Source organism: Peromyscus maniculatus, chromosome 17, assembly GCF_049852395.1.
Source record: "Peromyscus maniculatus bairdii isolate BWxNUB_F1_BW_parent chromosome 17, HU_Pman_BW_mat_3.1, whole genome shotgun sequence".
NCBI classification, from domain to species: domain Eukaryota; kingdom Metazoa; phylum Chordata; class Mammalia; order Rodentia; family Cricetidae; genus Peromyscus; species Peromyscus maniculatus.
In genome coordinates, this window is record NC_134868.1 from 59,153,715 (window position 1) to 59,170,091 (window position 16,377).

Below are 16,377 nucleotides of genomic sequence, written 5' to 3' on the forward strand. Positions count from 1 at the left end.
GGCCCTGAGGGACTATGCTGGACCCAGACCTCGTGCTGAGATGGTCCCAGATAGAAGCTTCCAGCCAGGGCTGAGAGCCAGCGTGGAGAAGAGGCCTTGCCTGCTGGGAAAGCCCGTGCTTCGGGGACTCGGGAGCCAGCTAAAGGAGAGGGAGATGGATGAGTCCTCTTCGTGGCTCAGTGGTTTAGCAAATGATTGACACAACCACCATCACAGAGAGCGGGAGTGGGTACGGAAGATTTAACTCGTCTGGTTGGATTTAGTGTCTGTTCCCAGCCACCGAGGTTATTTTTCACTTCGTTAATGATGCTAATGAGAAGCAGCACATCCACTTCTATTCACTTTATTCATGTTTGTGAGCACATACATGTGCATGAATACCTATGTATACATATATACGTATTTATGGGGGTGAGTCTTGTTGACATGTCACTCACGCCCCTGAGCCTACGGTCAGTGCACAATCGAGCTCCGTGGGCGTGCACAGCCAGCTAACCTCAGCTGTGACCACTCACAGATTTACACTACCCTGTGTCCTTGGACGCCCATTCATTCATCCCAGCTTTTCTGCTAGAAGCTCTGGAACGCAGACATAACCGGACTGTTTTCCGGAGGTGTTGCTGGGTCGCACCACTCAGCCATCTTTTGCACGGGCATTCACAGGTTCTCTTCTCACGGAAGCGGCTCTCAGTCGGGACAGAGGGATCACTGATGGGGTACCCCATCCACAGGGGCCAAGATGTGACCGTGCGGAAGAGGAGCTAGCACACCCCGCTTTAATGTCGGTGGGTAGGCAGGTGAGGTTAGATGCGATGGAGTGTGCACCTGACAGATCACACTCAAAGATGAGACAGAAAACAGCCTAGCTCACTCTCTGAGCCGAGCTCACTCACCTGTGGCTTTGGCTGAAACCAAGCACAGCGCAGTGGGAAGAAGGGGAATCGACAGGAAGTGAAGCCCAGTTCCTGTTCTTGAACTCTTTATGAGGAAAAGAGTGAAATAAGAATTCTATGCTCCAAAATGATACTGACCTTTACTCTCAAGCCACAGTGTGGAGAACCCAAGGGAGGGGGCTGTGGGTCTGCGCTCCATGCCTGCTCTCCTCTGAGATATCTGCTCTGGGCTCTTTCAACCCAGCTCTGTGTCTGGGCACTGAGTTGACCTGATACTGAAGAAAAAGGTTTGTTTCATTTTGTTTTCCTCTTACTTTGTCTGTCTTTAGAAGCAAGCTACAAAAAAATCCTGACTGAGAAGAATTTTTAAAAATATTTTAGTTGGGCTGTGGTGGCGCATGTCTTTAATCCCAGCACTCGGGAGGCAGAGGCAGGCGATCTCTGTGAGTTCAAGGACAGCCTGGGCTACAGAGCGAGTTCCAGGATAGCCAGAGATACATAGTGAGACCCTATTTCAAACATGCATACAACACACACGCTTTCCGAAGACACCCAGGAGCCTCTTTCTCCTCTGGAGGAATGGAGGCAGGGAGCGCAGCTGTCCGCTCCCATTGGTCCCATTGCCGCCCACCCCCCACCCCCCCCCCACCCCCGCCATGAGATGGAACCGGCCAACATCTCTGTGTTTCACTCCCACGCACTGCCTCTGGTGTCCACCGGGTCCTGAGTTGTTGTCTTACATTCTAGACCTGTTCCTGACACCGCACTGTCCCAGTACTAACCGGCTCTGGTGTCCTCCCTCAGACACCTGCTGCGGCCAGAGCGCTTGCCCTTCACTGTGGCCAGCATCTCACTTCTTCCTGGGTCTGGGAAGGGGTTGGGATGGGACAGGCACTAGAGAAGCTTCCAGAAAGTAAGTTGTTCCAAGTCTTTCTCTTTTCTTTTCCTCTCTGGTGTCCCTCATGTGTCAGAGCTGGAGTCTTATGTTAGAAGAAAGATAGACTCACCCCAGGGGTGCATTCACAGACTTTCAAACACTCTGAAGTCAACCACAACTTTAACATTTTGGCTTCAACAATTGTGATTGCAGTTCCGTGACTTACTTCATGAGGGACAGACTATTTGAAGCCCTTCAGAGAATGGTGAGGACCCCTGCCTGACGTGTGGAGGGGTCAGCATGTGGGCAGCCCCAGCTCTCAGCCCATCTCTGTGCCCTCCCTCAAGCCCATGCACCAGGCCTGTAGGTGCCCCTCATTGGAATTCCTAGGGAAGCCTGAGCACAGTCACAACCCCAAGGGGCTTTGGAGAGGTGCAAAGTCTGCACCAGACCTGTGGGAGCCCGTTTTCAGGTTCCTCGTGGTTTTACCCAGCAGGTCCGAATAGAGAATGATCAGGACCACGGGCCTGAGCGCAGGTGTCTGAGATGGTCTGCACTTGGCTGTGCTGGGGGAGGAGGTCTTTTGCTCCACCCCTTGGCATCTCTTTAAAAACCCTGGGACAGAGACAGTCCGTTGGAAAAGGTTCCAGCCACTCTTGAGGCTGTCCTTTATGTTCTATCTCCGCAATATAAATCTTTCTGTCTAATAATTCCTGCTGCTCACACTCAAGAAAACTCTGGGGAGCTGGGGGGTTGGTGGGTAAACGCCCCACACAGACCCAACCTCCCACAGATGTTATGTGCCGTGCGAGCGTTGGTGCGTGCGTGGGTGGGTGGGTGGGTGCGTGTGCGTGTGTGTGTGTGTGTGTGTGTGTGTGTGTTTGAACATGAGCTATGGCAGTTCAGTCAGACAAACAAGGCCAGGTCTTTAACAGGGGGAGCAACTCCAACTAAAACTAACTTCCTCCCTCCCTCTTCTTGCTATCTTTCACACACACTAAGGATGGAACTCAGAGCAAGCACTCTAGTGACTTGTGTTTGTTTTGAGACAAGGTCTCATTATGTAGCTGTGGCTTGTATGGGACAGATGGTGGCTGCTTGCTTGTGCAAACCAGGTACAGAGTCATGCCTCAGCATTTGCGCTCCAAGTGGAACAAACTACCACTTTATAAAGTGGAGTCCCGGAGCTGGAGAGACGGCTCAACGGTTAAGCACTGGCTGTTCTTCCAGGGGTCCCGAGTTCAATTCCCAGCAACCACATGGTGGCTCACAACCATCTGTAATAAGATCTGGTGCCCTCTTCTGGCCTGCAGGCATACATGCAGACAGAACACTGTACACATAATAAATAAAATAAATTCAAAAATAAATCTTTAAAAAAAAAAGAAATAAAGAAAAATGTTTAAAAAATAAAATAAAGTGGAGTCCCAGCCTGGGAGCCACTGTCCTATGCACAGTGTGGCACAGGCTGGAGCAGGTCCCAGCCTGAGCTCAGCAACCACCTCTCCCTCCAGGACTGTTTTCCCATGACTGGGGGTTTGCATGGGGGGGGGGGGCTGGAGGACTCAGGTTGAACGTGTTATAAATGAATCGGATTTTCATAGGTGCCTTGAGCCTTAGGTCCAGGTACAGAGGGACAAAGGACACCAGACTCGGCAAATGCCTGCTGGTCTGGCTATCCCTCTCTCCCCTGCAACCAAGATCTGCTTAGCCACCCACCCCCCAAATGGAAATTTACAGAAATTTATAGAAAGCTGCTCATAGCTAAGCTTGCCTGCAAGGCCCGGCACCTGATAAGCCCTGAATAAACGGGACGTTGCAGAGGCCCAAATTACTCAAGGTTGGAGAATATGAGCTTGCTTTACCCAGCAGCGTTGCATAAGGGGCTGATTTGACCATGGGCGTGGTTACCAGGTGTTTAAGAGTCTACACTGGGCTGTATCTAGCAAGGGGGAGGTCTTTTGCCTTGCCCCTTGACATTGTTATAAAAAGCCCTTTTGAATAAAGTCCTGGGCTGTTGGATATTGACCCAGGCCCTCCCGAAGTTATCCTGTGTTTCTGTCTTTCCTCTCATCAACTAGGTCTCTCTTTCTACCTGATATTTTCTTATCCCTCTCTCCTCAAGAGTGCCCAGGGTAAAGTGGGGGAGGCCCCCCACAGGATGTAAAGTGTAGGGATGAACCCACACATCCCTGTGTGGGAAGTAAGACTGGATGGCAAGGAATGTTGTTCCCTCCAGACACCTCAGGAGAAGGAGGCAGAGCCATGTTAGGGTCATAAACCGTTCTCTGCTTAGTCAGCACACCAGCCAGGCTAGGCAGAGAGAGGCCCGGCCTACAAAGTGCTCTCATGAAGTGGGAATTGTTTCTCACAAGTTCTGTTCTCCAGCTGGGCTCACTAGGGACGATTCCTCCCTACATTTATCAGACTCCTGGAAGGAGGCAGTGGAGACGCCCAGGAACCCCCAATACCCGTTCGTTACCTAGGTCGTGGGATGGACTAATGAATAGGATATGAGGTAAGCCGGCAAGGGGAAGCTGGCAAAGGTCCCCAGCCCAAGACGACAGGGTCTGGGCTACTCCCAACACCCACTCTGAGGGAAGGCCTAGGGATCCGATGGGGGTCAAAGCCAGGGCTGCAGAGCAGGGGTGTGTGTGTCTGTGGGCGAGGGGAAGGAAGGGTGTGCACTGGGAGATGACGGACCCTCAGACATCACTAGAAGGGAAGCAGAGAGAGACCAACCCAGAGACCCCAGTGCTTCCCTGGCTCTGCCTGGACTGTTCTCCATCTCAGCAAAGCAGGCCACAGATGAAGTGGGGTAGCTGGGAAGAATTTGGGGTGCCCCTGATTCTCTGCAGCACCAATGTCTAGGAGTTGCCCCAGCCTCAGTGAGGCCTGTAAGGCCTGGGGTCATTGGTTTACCCAAGGGGAAGAGCTGCCGTGAGGGAGGGGAAATAAGAACAGGGCTGCATATATGGAAATGTCATAGACAGTGGAGCCCAGTGCCATGTAGCTTAAAAATAACATTTAAAAAATGCAAGACAGCCGGGCAGTGGTAGTGTACGCCTTTATCCCAGCACTCAGGAGGCAGAGCCAGGCGGATCTCTGTGAGTTCGAAGCCAGCCTGGACTACCAAGTGAGTTCCAGGAAAGGCGCAAAGCTACACAGAGAAACCCTGTCTCGAAAAACAAACAAACAACCCCCACCAAAAATGCAAGAAAACAAACGGGCCAGGCCTCTGGGCAGCCCAGTGTTCTCCGACCGATTGCAGTGCCGGGCACTGTCTCATCTCCGGGCACAGCCAGAGCTTTAAAGTGAAACAACAGGTGTCAGGATGTCTCCGCGGGTTCAGATCAGGACTGGGGACAGCTGGGCCCTCTGCCTGCCAGAGGACCTGCGTTCACATCCGAGAGTCAGATCAGGGGGTGTCTGCCAGTCTCCTGTGGGCAGGTGTCTCCGTCACCATAGTCCCTACGGAAAGGCCAGAACGGGGGCTGCACATGGAAGTGCCACCGGTGATCCCAAGATTTGGGAAGGAGAAGCAGAAGAATTGGAAATTCAAAACCAGCCTTGGCTATATAGCAAGTTTGGGACCAGTCTGGGTTACATGAGTCCCTGACTTTAGAAAAACAACAGAAAAAAAAGAAAGGGAGGGAGGGAGGGAAGGAATGTCAGAACTAGACACGGCCTGGGGCAGAGGAGAGCTTCGTCACCCTATCACGAGGCCAGCCAAGGCTTCGCTCTGCACAAAGCTACATGGATGCAGGGTTAGTCATTCAGCGAGGCGACACTCGGATGGGACAGCTGCAGGTGTGGTACAGAGAGTCTGAGTGAGTAGGACTGAGTCAGAGATGACAAATCCAACTGGAGCAATAGGAGATCTCTCTGTTAACAGAGCCCGAGTCTGAAATATTCGTTCAGCCTCGCCTAGAGAGGCCTGAGGCTTGCTCACGGCATAGCCTTCTGAGAGAGAGCTGAGGCTTGCTCATCACGGCATAGCCTTCTGAGAGGCATGCTAGGTGGAGACTAAAAGGGAAAAATCAGTAGCCATCTTGAAAGACACTTCCCCCTCCCCTCCTCCAAAGGTATTTGCTGACCAGCAGTTTTAGAAGTGACCAAAAGTTGAACGTATTAGGCTAGGACAACAAATCTATGCATCTGGGACTTGGCAAAACAAGATATGAGGAGTGATGGACTCAACTGACCGAAGTTGACCTCAGAGGAGAGTAGGACTAGAAGAATAAATCTAAATGTGTCAACAAAAGCAGGGCATAGGGAACAAGAATTTATGTCTCTGTAGAAACCCTGAGTCCTGTTAGCCATCAGTGACCTCTTGCTTATAGTCCAGCCAGTAACTTCAAAGAACTGCCTCACCCCAGCCCCCTCGTCCAATCCCAAGCTGCATGTAAACCTTTCCTATATAAACCTCCACCCGCTGTGTCAGATGTTGGACGTGGACCAAGCTTGCTTGTTTTGTTATTAAAAACCTCCATGTGCTTGCATGGGACATTGGCTCTGTGGTGGTCTTGCTTGGGGGTCTTGCGACCTGAGCACAACAGAGACAATGGACACACTTAGCTCTCAGCAACAGTGTCTAGGAGTCTGCTGACTTCCATGTGTGCAGATTGAAGGGTTCACAACACGCCCCCCCCACGGTCGCATTTACCAGGCGGACACTTCCGCCTAGCCAATTCCGGTCAGGCCGGACACCTCCGCCTAGCAAGTTCCGGCCAAGGCATCTCGCGTGACCAGAATCCGTGATGTTACATGGCTACGTAAGCGTGCAACGTGACCATGTGATCTACGCACACGTGTGGAGTAGTGACGTGACCTGGCCACGCCCCCAGCTGGTGTTTAAAGCGGAGCGCCATATTCCCAGTTCTCTCTCCTCTCCCTCTTCTCCACGCACGTGTCTCTCCCACAGGCCTGCACTCTCTGTCCCTTTATCTCTAATAAACTCTATAAGCGGATTCTGTCATGTTTCGTGACACTTCCTTGCAGGGTAAGAACACAACGCAGCTAAATAACTAACACAGATATTTTCACAGTAGGCCACAAACGAAGGTTTACCTGCACCATCAAAGCTTGCGTTGGCCATGTCTGGGGGACTCCAGGAGCAGTGTGTGTTCATCATCTGATTAAAAATTTCATACACAGAACTAAAATTTGAATAGTCAAGAAGCTAGTTGAGATAAACTTCTTAAAAGTCAATTTTCCATCTGGGCTGGAGAGATGGCTCAGCAGTCAAGAACACTGGCTGCTCTTCCTGAGGACTGGGTTGGATTCCCCGCACCCACACTGTGGCTCACAACCATCTGTCCCTCCAGTCCCAGAGGATCCAATGCCCTCTTCTGGCCTCCAAGGTCACTGCACGCACGCACGCATGTGCGCGGTGCACTGGTACACGTGCAGACAAAACACCCGTAGACACAAAGGGGGCAGTGTGTGTGTGTGTGTGTGTGTGTGTGTGTGTGTAAGATGATCGATTTAAACTCCCTTGTGTAGGGATAGCTGTTCTATGACTTTAAAGCACTGCCCCTAGAGACGTAGCAGGTAACTGTCCTACCTACCTATGACCTTGAGATACCTGCCCCTGGGGTGTGGCTCCAGGCTACCCTTAAGACCTGAGCGCACTACGCCTCTCCCTTCTCTCCCTCGGGGGCTTGGATGCTGAGACGGACCTGGCGGAAGAACAGCGTGAGACTGCTCTTCCAGGACCCTATGCTAAATCTCCCATGCTGTAGTGACTTTTCTCCCTAATAAATTCCTTTACCCTTTAAGCAGACTCTGTGGATTTCTTGTAATACACTTGGTTTAGTTAATGATTTGTTCTAGAGCCTCTGTCATCAGTACCTCTCAGATGTCAGAATCAATTATTTTACTCAGGGGAGCTGTGCTTCCTAGTGAAGCCGGAGAGGTCAAGTGTAGATGTAACCAACCGTCTTATTAAATAAGAAACACAGAACCAATGCAAAGAAGAAAACCAAGAGATCAGAGCTAAGAGCCTTACCGCCTGCTGCAGCTAGCCTCTTCAGCCAAGAGACCTCTCCGAAAAAGACCTACTTCCTGTGTGTTTGTCTTTATATAGTCTTTCTGTTCTGCCTTCTCATTGGTTGTAAACCCAAATACATGACTGCCTCGTCACTGCCTGTTTGTACAGTCCTCCAGGTCTTCTATGGTATTGAGATTAAAGGCGTGTGTCTCCATGCTGCCTGTATCCTTGAACACACAGAGATCTACCTAGCTCTTCTACCAAGTGCTGGGATTAAAGGCGTGCACCACCACCGCCCAGCTTCTGCGATGGCTTGCTATTAGCTCTGACCCCCAAGCAACTTTATTTATTAACATACAAATAAAATCACATTTCAGTGCAAATAAAATCATGTGTGTACATGGGGAGAAAGCGGGGAGCAGGACTCTATGGCAAGGAGCAAAACCTACCCAACATCTGCAGAAGCCAGGTCAAGGATGCTTTAGAACTCTTCAGAGGCTGGGGTTAAGATCTAATGAGTCCAATCGGGGAGTGAATCGGCTCGCTTTTCCTGTGGCAAAGACGAAGGAGAAGTGGTTAAAACCTCTTTGATAACTATCCAGAAACATCTATCCCAACACCCCAGGCTCAGCTGAGGACCCCACCAAACACTGTCAGCACAAGACTGTCTCTCAGCAACGAGAGGTGGAAACGGGGGCTTTTCAGTGCAGGCAGGTGAGGTCTAGAGCCCAGGCTCAGACGACAAGGACATGATTCAGGAGGAGTGTGAAGGAGAAGACCTAGGAGCCCAGGGGACTGCTCATAGGCTTTCCTACACAGAAGTATTTTCAAGGTTTATTTATTTAATTTTTTTAAAAAAATTTTGTGTGTATGTGTGCGCACATGCATGAACCAGGACAGGGCGTCAGATCCCCTGGAGCTGGAGTTACAGGTCTAGAGCTAGGTGTCAAGGAAAATTACCATGTCTTAGCCACAGAAGTTTTCAAAGAACAGTTTATGAGGAGAATGCCTTTAATCCCAGCTTTAGGGAGGCAGAGGCAGGCAGGTATCTGTGGATTCAAGGCCAGCCTGGTCTACAGAGTGAGTTCTAGAACAGCCAGGGCGGTTGCACAGAGAAACTCTGTCTGGGGGGGTCGAGGAGTGATGAGAAAAAAATGCCTTCCCAATTCTGTGACTGTGAATATAAAAATGGACAGTGAGCAACGAGTTCCCGGAGTGCTAATCCTGGCCAGCCTTCCCTCCCCCACCTGCTCAGGGCCACCAGTCGGGTGGGGACAGCAGCACTGTGCGGCCAGCCCCGCCTCCCACCTTCCGGGCAGCTGCCTGAGGGGAAATCTCTAAATGGGGACAGCTGCTGCTTTCTCAAGGCCATTTCTGGGCATGTCTGCTTAGTTCAGGTAAAACACTGTGAAATATCAAACAGCTTAGCCACATGGACGTGAGCCTAAAATCACGTGGAGAAACCACATACAGGCAACGATGGCCAGACCGTACATTCAAACGAACTTTTACATAAATCTGTGGCCATGTGTGTAGACGACCAGTGTCCTGGCCACAGCGACCCACCCGGAAGCCATGCTCTCAAGAACAACTTCTACAACAATGCACCCGGAGCTGCCCGGACGTCACAGCCCACAGCTTCCACCCCCAGGCCAGCCAGGGCCAATGGGCTCCCTGCCAACTGCATGAGAGCCGCGTTGGCACTGACCCACCCCCAACACCCCTCGCCAACAGCTCTACCCCTGGTTCCTCTCCCTACCCCGACTTCCCCCACCCCTCTGCCTGCCTTGAATCTCTGCCAGTCTCAAGCCATGATATCCGACAGTACAGTCATGGCAAGCTCTAAAGAAACCTCTTGTTTTCATTTGGAGGGACATCTTCACTTCTGCAATACTGCTAGCAGATCCTCACACAACCCTGGGTCAAGGCAGGAAGCCATCTACGTTCCCAAAGGCCCAGACCTCCAACAGCTTGCCTGAGGCTGCTGTTGGGACAGTAAGTTGTTCAGGGATTCTAGTTCAATATGGTGAGCCAGGGAGGGGACTTTCAACCCAGGTCACCACCATCACAGGGTCCTCAGGAGAGAGAAACTGAACTCAACTGTGAACACAGATGGGCAAGCGAGCATTCCGAACCTAAAAGAAGGTGGGGTTCAGAGGACAGGAAGAGGAGGCCTCCGGGGGAAAGAGGACTGCAGTAAAATGAAGGAGGCCGAGATCTTGCCGAAGGCAGGGCGGAGCAGACACCACCCGGGAGAGGAAGCTAGGACTGAGGTAAGATCGTAAAGCTCAGCAAGGTTCTTGAGGGATGAACACAGGGCCGACAAGCACTGAAATCCAACCTTGTGTCTTCTCTGAACTACTATTAAGTCTAGGTGTCCAATAATCTAGAGATTATTTTTGGGTTTAGGGATTTAGCTCAGTGGTAGAGTGCCTGCCTAACAAGCGCAAGGCCCTGGGTTCGGTCTTCGGCTGGGCGGGGGGGGGGGGGGGGGGGGGGGGGGGGGGGGGGGGGGGGAGAAAAAGAGATTATTTTTGTGACATTGTGATCTACAGACTTCACGTTTGAGAACACTGAAGTTACAGAAATAGTCATAAAGGAACTTCCTAATGCTTTAAGCACATACGTGCCTTTGCGATGGACTGTATTCAGACCTGTCCTGGCCCCACCGGACTCGAAGGCTGGGACTGGACCCTCTGGGTTCCATCCTGGGTTATAGATTCCTGTGCTCTTGACCCTGGAGTGACTGTGAAAACTAAGATCCTAAACACAATGGTGGTGAAACAATTCACGGAGGAGACAGCACTTCAAAGTGTGTAGAGAGCCAAGCCGAGATCCTCACACAGTTCCCAGCACACCCCATGATTCAGATACTATAAAACCAGGCAAGTAAGGGTCACTCTACAGAATTGGTCCTTCATCGTCCTTAATACTCCAGCCTCAGAAGATCATGAGGTCAAAATGAATTTCACAATAACCCAAGGTCTGCTAATGGGCAATGCTTGTCATTGCTATCTTCCATGAAATAAAGGTCCATTCTCAAGATGTTTCAATTTCAGTCTCAATATAAAAAACATGAATATTTATAATCCAAAGTTTATGCATTTAACAAAGGTTTAAATTTTAACAAAGTAGTAAGAATTGTGGGTTTTAGCCAGGCACATCTTTAATCCCAGCACTTGGGAGGCAGAGGCAGGCAGATCTCTGTGAGTTCAAGGCCAGCCTGGTCTACAGAGTGAGTTTCAGGACAGCCAGGACTACACAGAAAAACCTGTCTCAAAAAAAACAAAACAACAACAACAAAAAACCCAGGGCCTACCACTGAGCTAAATCCCCAACCCTTTTTTTTTTTTTTTTTTTTTTTTGTTTTTAAAGACAGGGTTTCTCTGTGGTGTTTTGGTGCCTGTCCTTGAACGCTCTCTGTAGACCAGGCTGGCCTTGAACTCACAGAGATCGGCCTGCCTCTGCTTCCTGGTGAAAATAATCTTATGGTTGGGGGGTCATAACAACACGAGGAACTATATTCAAGGGTCACAGCATTGGGAAGGTTGAGAACCAGCTCTTAAGAGTCTAAAACTCCAATGCTGTGGATTAGGGCCCCCTCAGCCTTAACTGCCTCCTGAAAGTCCTACTTCCCAAGAACTGCTGCCTGGGAGTGTTTGGGGGATGAGGACACAACGCACGAGTCTGATGACTGGACACACATTCGACCCACAGAAGCAGGAATGCCCACCATTTTACAGGCAGGAACCTGAAGGCTGGTCACACAGCTGAGCTACAGGTCTCAGAGAAGAGCCACATCCAGCTGGCTAAGCTGTGAAGCTGCCTCCCCTCTCCAGCCCTGACCACCTTTCTCGTGTTGGCCTCTGAATCCCTGCTGGGTCCCACTCCGGAAAGGACAAACACGTCAGGAGCAGGACCCGGTGACGCACAAACAGTACACCGGACAGCAGCTCCTCTGTGAACTCAGCATCCGTCTCAGTTAGGGTTACCATTGCTATGACCAAAGCAAAAGAGTTCATTTCAGCTTATACTTCCAGGTAACAGTTCATCACTGAGGGAAGTCAGGGCGGGATCCTGGAGGCAGGAGCTGAGGCAGGAATGCTGCTTACTGGCTTGCTCCTCATAAGGCTTGTTCAGTCTGCTTTCTTATGGAACCCAGGACCACCAGCCCAGGGATGGCTCCACCCACCATGGGCTGGGCCCTCCCCCATCAGTCACTAATTAAGAAAATGCCTTACAGCTGGATCTTATGGAGGCGTTTTCTCAGCTGAGGTTCCTTATGCTCAGATGACTCCAGCGTATGTCAGGTGGACATAAAACTAGACAGAACGACTAGACCCTTGTCAGCTCGACACACAAGCACTGTGAAGCCTCAATCTTCCCCTTGTCCCTTTCTCGTTCATCCCCAAGATGAGCCGCTAACATCAACATCCCAACATAAAACATTTTTACAAACTTAAAAAAAATCACAGTCTTTACAAATTGAAACATGTTAAAAAATTCAGTCATTTTTAAAATCCATCACCTCTTTTAAAAGCTAAAAAAATCTCTTTAAAAATTCAGCCTCCCAATTGTGGGCTCCTGTAAAATAAAAAATAAATTACGTTCTCGTTTCAAGAAGGAAGAACCAGGGCACAGTCACAATCTTATCAAAGAAAAACCCAACTCCAAAAGCGTAAAAAACTCAATGTTCAATGTCAGGGATTCATTCAAGATCTTCTGGGCTCCTCCAAAGGGCTTGGGTCACTTCTCCAGCTCCGCCCTCTGCAGCACACACAGATTGTCTCAAAGGCTCCAGCTGACTCCACCAATGCTGTTCTCGGTGGTCACCCCATGGTCATGGCATCTCCAAAATGCTGGTGTCCTCTGCTGCAACTGGGCTGTACTTTGACCAATAGCCTCTCCTCAGTTCTCTTCAGGGACACCAACCCTGCCACACAGTGCCAAGCCTCAGCTGCTCTCCATGACCCTTCACACCTTCAAAACCAGGACCACCTGGGTGACTCTTACACTACCAAGTTCAGCTGCAGCGCAAGGTACAACCTTGGCCAACACAGTTAAGCTATAGATCTCAGAGAAGAGCCACATCCAGCTGGCTAAGCTGTAGAGAACGCAGCTTCTGTGTGTGGACTCTCAGGAAATATTCCAGAAGATTTCACCTGAGTGATGCTGGCCTCTTCTTAGTCACTGCTGATTCTTCAGCCCCAGCTGACCAAACACTATAGATTATTCACACAAATGGTCTGGTAGTCTTTGCTTCCCTCTGAAACTTCACGAGCCAGGTCTCCATAGTCTGCACCGCTCTCAACCTTCTTCTTATTTTTCCAAGCTCCTACAAATCAGCCCATTGAACTCTCAACAGTCAATGCCTTTCTTGCCCCAAGTCCTTCCACAGTCCTCCCCAAGACAACTGGTCATGTCTGTCACAGCAACACCCCAGTGGCCTGGTACAAACCTGTCATAGCTAGGGCTCCCTCTTTGCCAATGACTCCAGCTTGTGTCAAGTGGACATAAGACCAGCCAGGACCAAGGAGGGTCAAGATCATGATGGGGAAATCTACAGAGACAACTGAACCAAGCTCATAGGAACTCACGAACTTTAGACCGACAGCTGTGGAACCTGCATGGGACCACACTAGGCCCTCTGCATGTGGGAGACAGTTGTGTGGCTGGGTCTGTTTGAGGGGCCCCAGGCAGTGGGATCAGGATCTATCCCTGGTGCATGAGCTGACTTTTTGGAACCCATTACCTATGGTGGGACACCTTGCTCACCCTTGATGCAAGGGGGAGGGGCTTGGACCTGCCTCAACTAAATGTACCAGGCTTTGCTGACTCCCCATGGGAAGAGGGGATAGGGGGTGAGTGGAGGGGGGGGGGAATGGGAGGAACGAGGAGAGGAATGAGAGAGGGATCTGTGGTTGGTATGTAAAATGAATAAAAAAATTTCTTAAGAAAAAAAGACAGGCAGGACAGCACCCACGGTTGAGAGGGCAGAGGGCAGCAGAAGCAGACATGTGGAACGGAAGTTCTCAGGGGCTGAGACACTTGCTGACTAGTTACTGACAACGTCACCAGAGCATTCCCTTCCCTAGGGTTTGAAGTCAGGTGGAGGGCAGACAGTTCATGAGCAAACAGATTTCGTTGTTGACTGACGCCAGAGCAGCAACGTCTTGTGGAAAACCAAGTGGAACCAGGTGGAACTGAAGCCTGACGGGGGGGGAGTACCCAGCAATAAAATCCAAACAGCGGAGCAGGACTACAGTCACTTCAGTAGTTCATCATCCTCAGTGGACTGTGTGGGTACTCTGACCTGAGTGGCAAGACGAGAAACCGAGGAACACACACACACACACACACACACACACACACACACACACACACACTTGAATGGATGATTTCAAAACAGAAAAGAAAAACGTTTTTTTATTAAATCTTACTGAATTTCTTCTTTAACAACAAATTAAAAACCAGAACCTGCAGCCAGGTGGTGGTGGCCCACACCTTTAGTCCCAGCACTTGGGAGGTAGAGGCAGGCAGATCTCTGTGAGTTTAAGGCCAGCCTGGTCTACAGAACTAGAAAAACAAAAACAAACAAACAACCCCCCCCAAAAAAAAAAAAAACCCCGAAGGTGGCAAAGTCAAACTGAGTTCCTAAAACACCAGCACATTTTGTTCGGGGTAAGCCTGCGCTGTCCTAAGGAGTTGCAGCTCATAGTCAAGTTCCTAACTGAGCCGGCACACTTACTAGCTGTTAAAGGGAGATGTCGGTGCCTTGGACTTCATTACGTGGACATTTACAGCCAACAGGGAGCTCCGAGCCTCTCAGGAAACTCCATCTAAAGGAAACAAAGACCCATGAATGAGCGCACGTCCGCATGCAGAAAGGTGTCGGGGGTGTCCTCCCACAGCAGACAGACCTTTGGCTGTCCCTTCCCCTGAAACGTGAGCATCGTTGATATTCCTGCCGCCAACCCTTGGCCCCTCCCACTGGCTCAAACATCCCATTTTTCCTTTGCAGGCTTTCTGAGCGCCAAGGTCTGTCCTCGGGATTGAGAGGTCTAGGAAGTGTGAGCCCGCTGTGGCTCCCCCTGTTCTACTTTCTTTCTCAATTCCATCTTCTTACAGGAAAAGATGGGGGTTCCACAAGCTAGTCTTTGGGTATTGCTCCAAACTGCACGGGACATGGAGAGGAATCAGGTAAAATTTAAAGGACACCAGAGGTGCACTGTGTGGTCGCTTATGCTCTGGGAAGTCTCCCAAAGAGCGAAGGAGATGGGACGGAACACGTCGCAGAAACATCCTGACATGGTGTGCTGGTTGGCTTGACTTGTTTCGGTGAGGAGCTGTCTGCACTGGGTTGGCCTGTGGACATGCCTGCGCAGTTGTCTAAAGTTAACTGATGTGGGAAGACTCTGCCCACTGTGGGCAGCACCGTCCCCTAGGCTATATCAGAGTGGGGAACCTGAGCAGCACAAAGCAGACAGACGTACGCATTCATTTCTCTCTGCTCCAGACCGTGTATGTCTGTTTTTAGGTCCTGCTGCCTTGACTTCCCCACATGAGAACCTGGAAATATGAGCCAAAGTTAACCCCTTCCTCCCCCATGTAGCTTTTGGCATGGTATTTTGCTGTGGGATGGTCTGTATGTCAAATTGCTCTGATTGGTCAATAAATAAAACACTGATTGGCCAGTGACCAAGCAGGAAGTAGGTAGGACAAGGAGAGAGGAGAATTTTGGGAAGTAGAAGGCAGAGGGAGACACTGCCAGCCGCCGCCAGGACAAGCAGCATGTGAAGACGCCGGTAAGCCACCAGCCATGTGGCAAGGTATAGATTTATGGAAATGGATTAATTTAAGCTATAAGAACAGTTAGCAAGAAGCCTGCCATGGCCGTACAGTTTGTAAGCAATATAAGTCTCTGTGTTTACTTGGTTCGGTCTGAGCGGCTGTGGGACTGGTGGGTGACAAAGATTTGTCCTGACTGTGGGCAAGGCAGGAAAACTCTAGCTACAATATTTTACCACATCAACAGAAATCAAACTAGGAAACATGATGACAGAGAAAAAGAATATTAGGAAAAGGCAAATGCCAGGCAAAGAAAAAAGAATGCCAGACAACCTACATGGAGTTCATAGGCCAGTCAGGGCCACCTAGGGTAAACCCTGTGTCCATACATGCATGCATGCATACATACATACATACATACATACATACATACATACATACAGTATAGAACTGTACACAGGGTAACTGCTAGTGGCTGTGCTTGAAGCTGGTTTGCATGATGGTGTGCTGATACACTGGGAAACCTTCAGAGGAGGGGCCTGGGGGTACCCCTTGGATCATGGGGCAGGTGTTTCCTGGGAAACTCTGGCTAGCCATCCTCTGAGGATGGTTAGAAAAACCTGTGCCACCTTTACTTCCTGTTCTGAGATATGGCCTTGCACTCCTGCATCTGCCATGGGTCCCCCACCAAAGCCTGCACATTGCTTATTGGGCTTACAGCTTCTAAAACTCTTTGTAAAGGTGTCCTGCCTCAAGTATTTCATTACAGTAACGAAAAGTGGACTAATACAATGATTAAGACAAAACAAGGGCCTTATGATATTACA

At 50.2% G+C, this 16,377-nt stretch overlaps 1 long non-coding RNA gene across 1 annotated transcript in view; it reads right to left on the reverse strand.

Moving 5' to 3' along the window:
- Nucleotides 1-4,823: 4,823 nt before the first annotated feature.
- LOC107401723 (uncharacterized) overlaps nt 4,824-16,377 on the reverse strand; it is a 58,123-nt gene continuing 46,569 nt past the window's right edge. Inside the window, exons 2-3 of the long non-coding RNA XR_006065098.2 lie at nt 14,511-14,601; nt 4,824-8,312 (exon numbers count right to left, since the gene is read on the reverse strand). This is a non-coding gene — a long non-coding RNA (uncharacterized LOC107401723). The remainder of the gene's footprint in view (nt 8,313-14,510; nt 14,602-16,377) is intronic.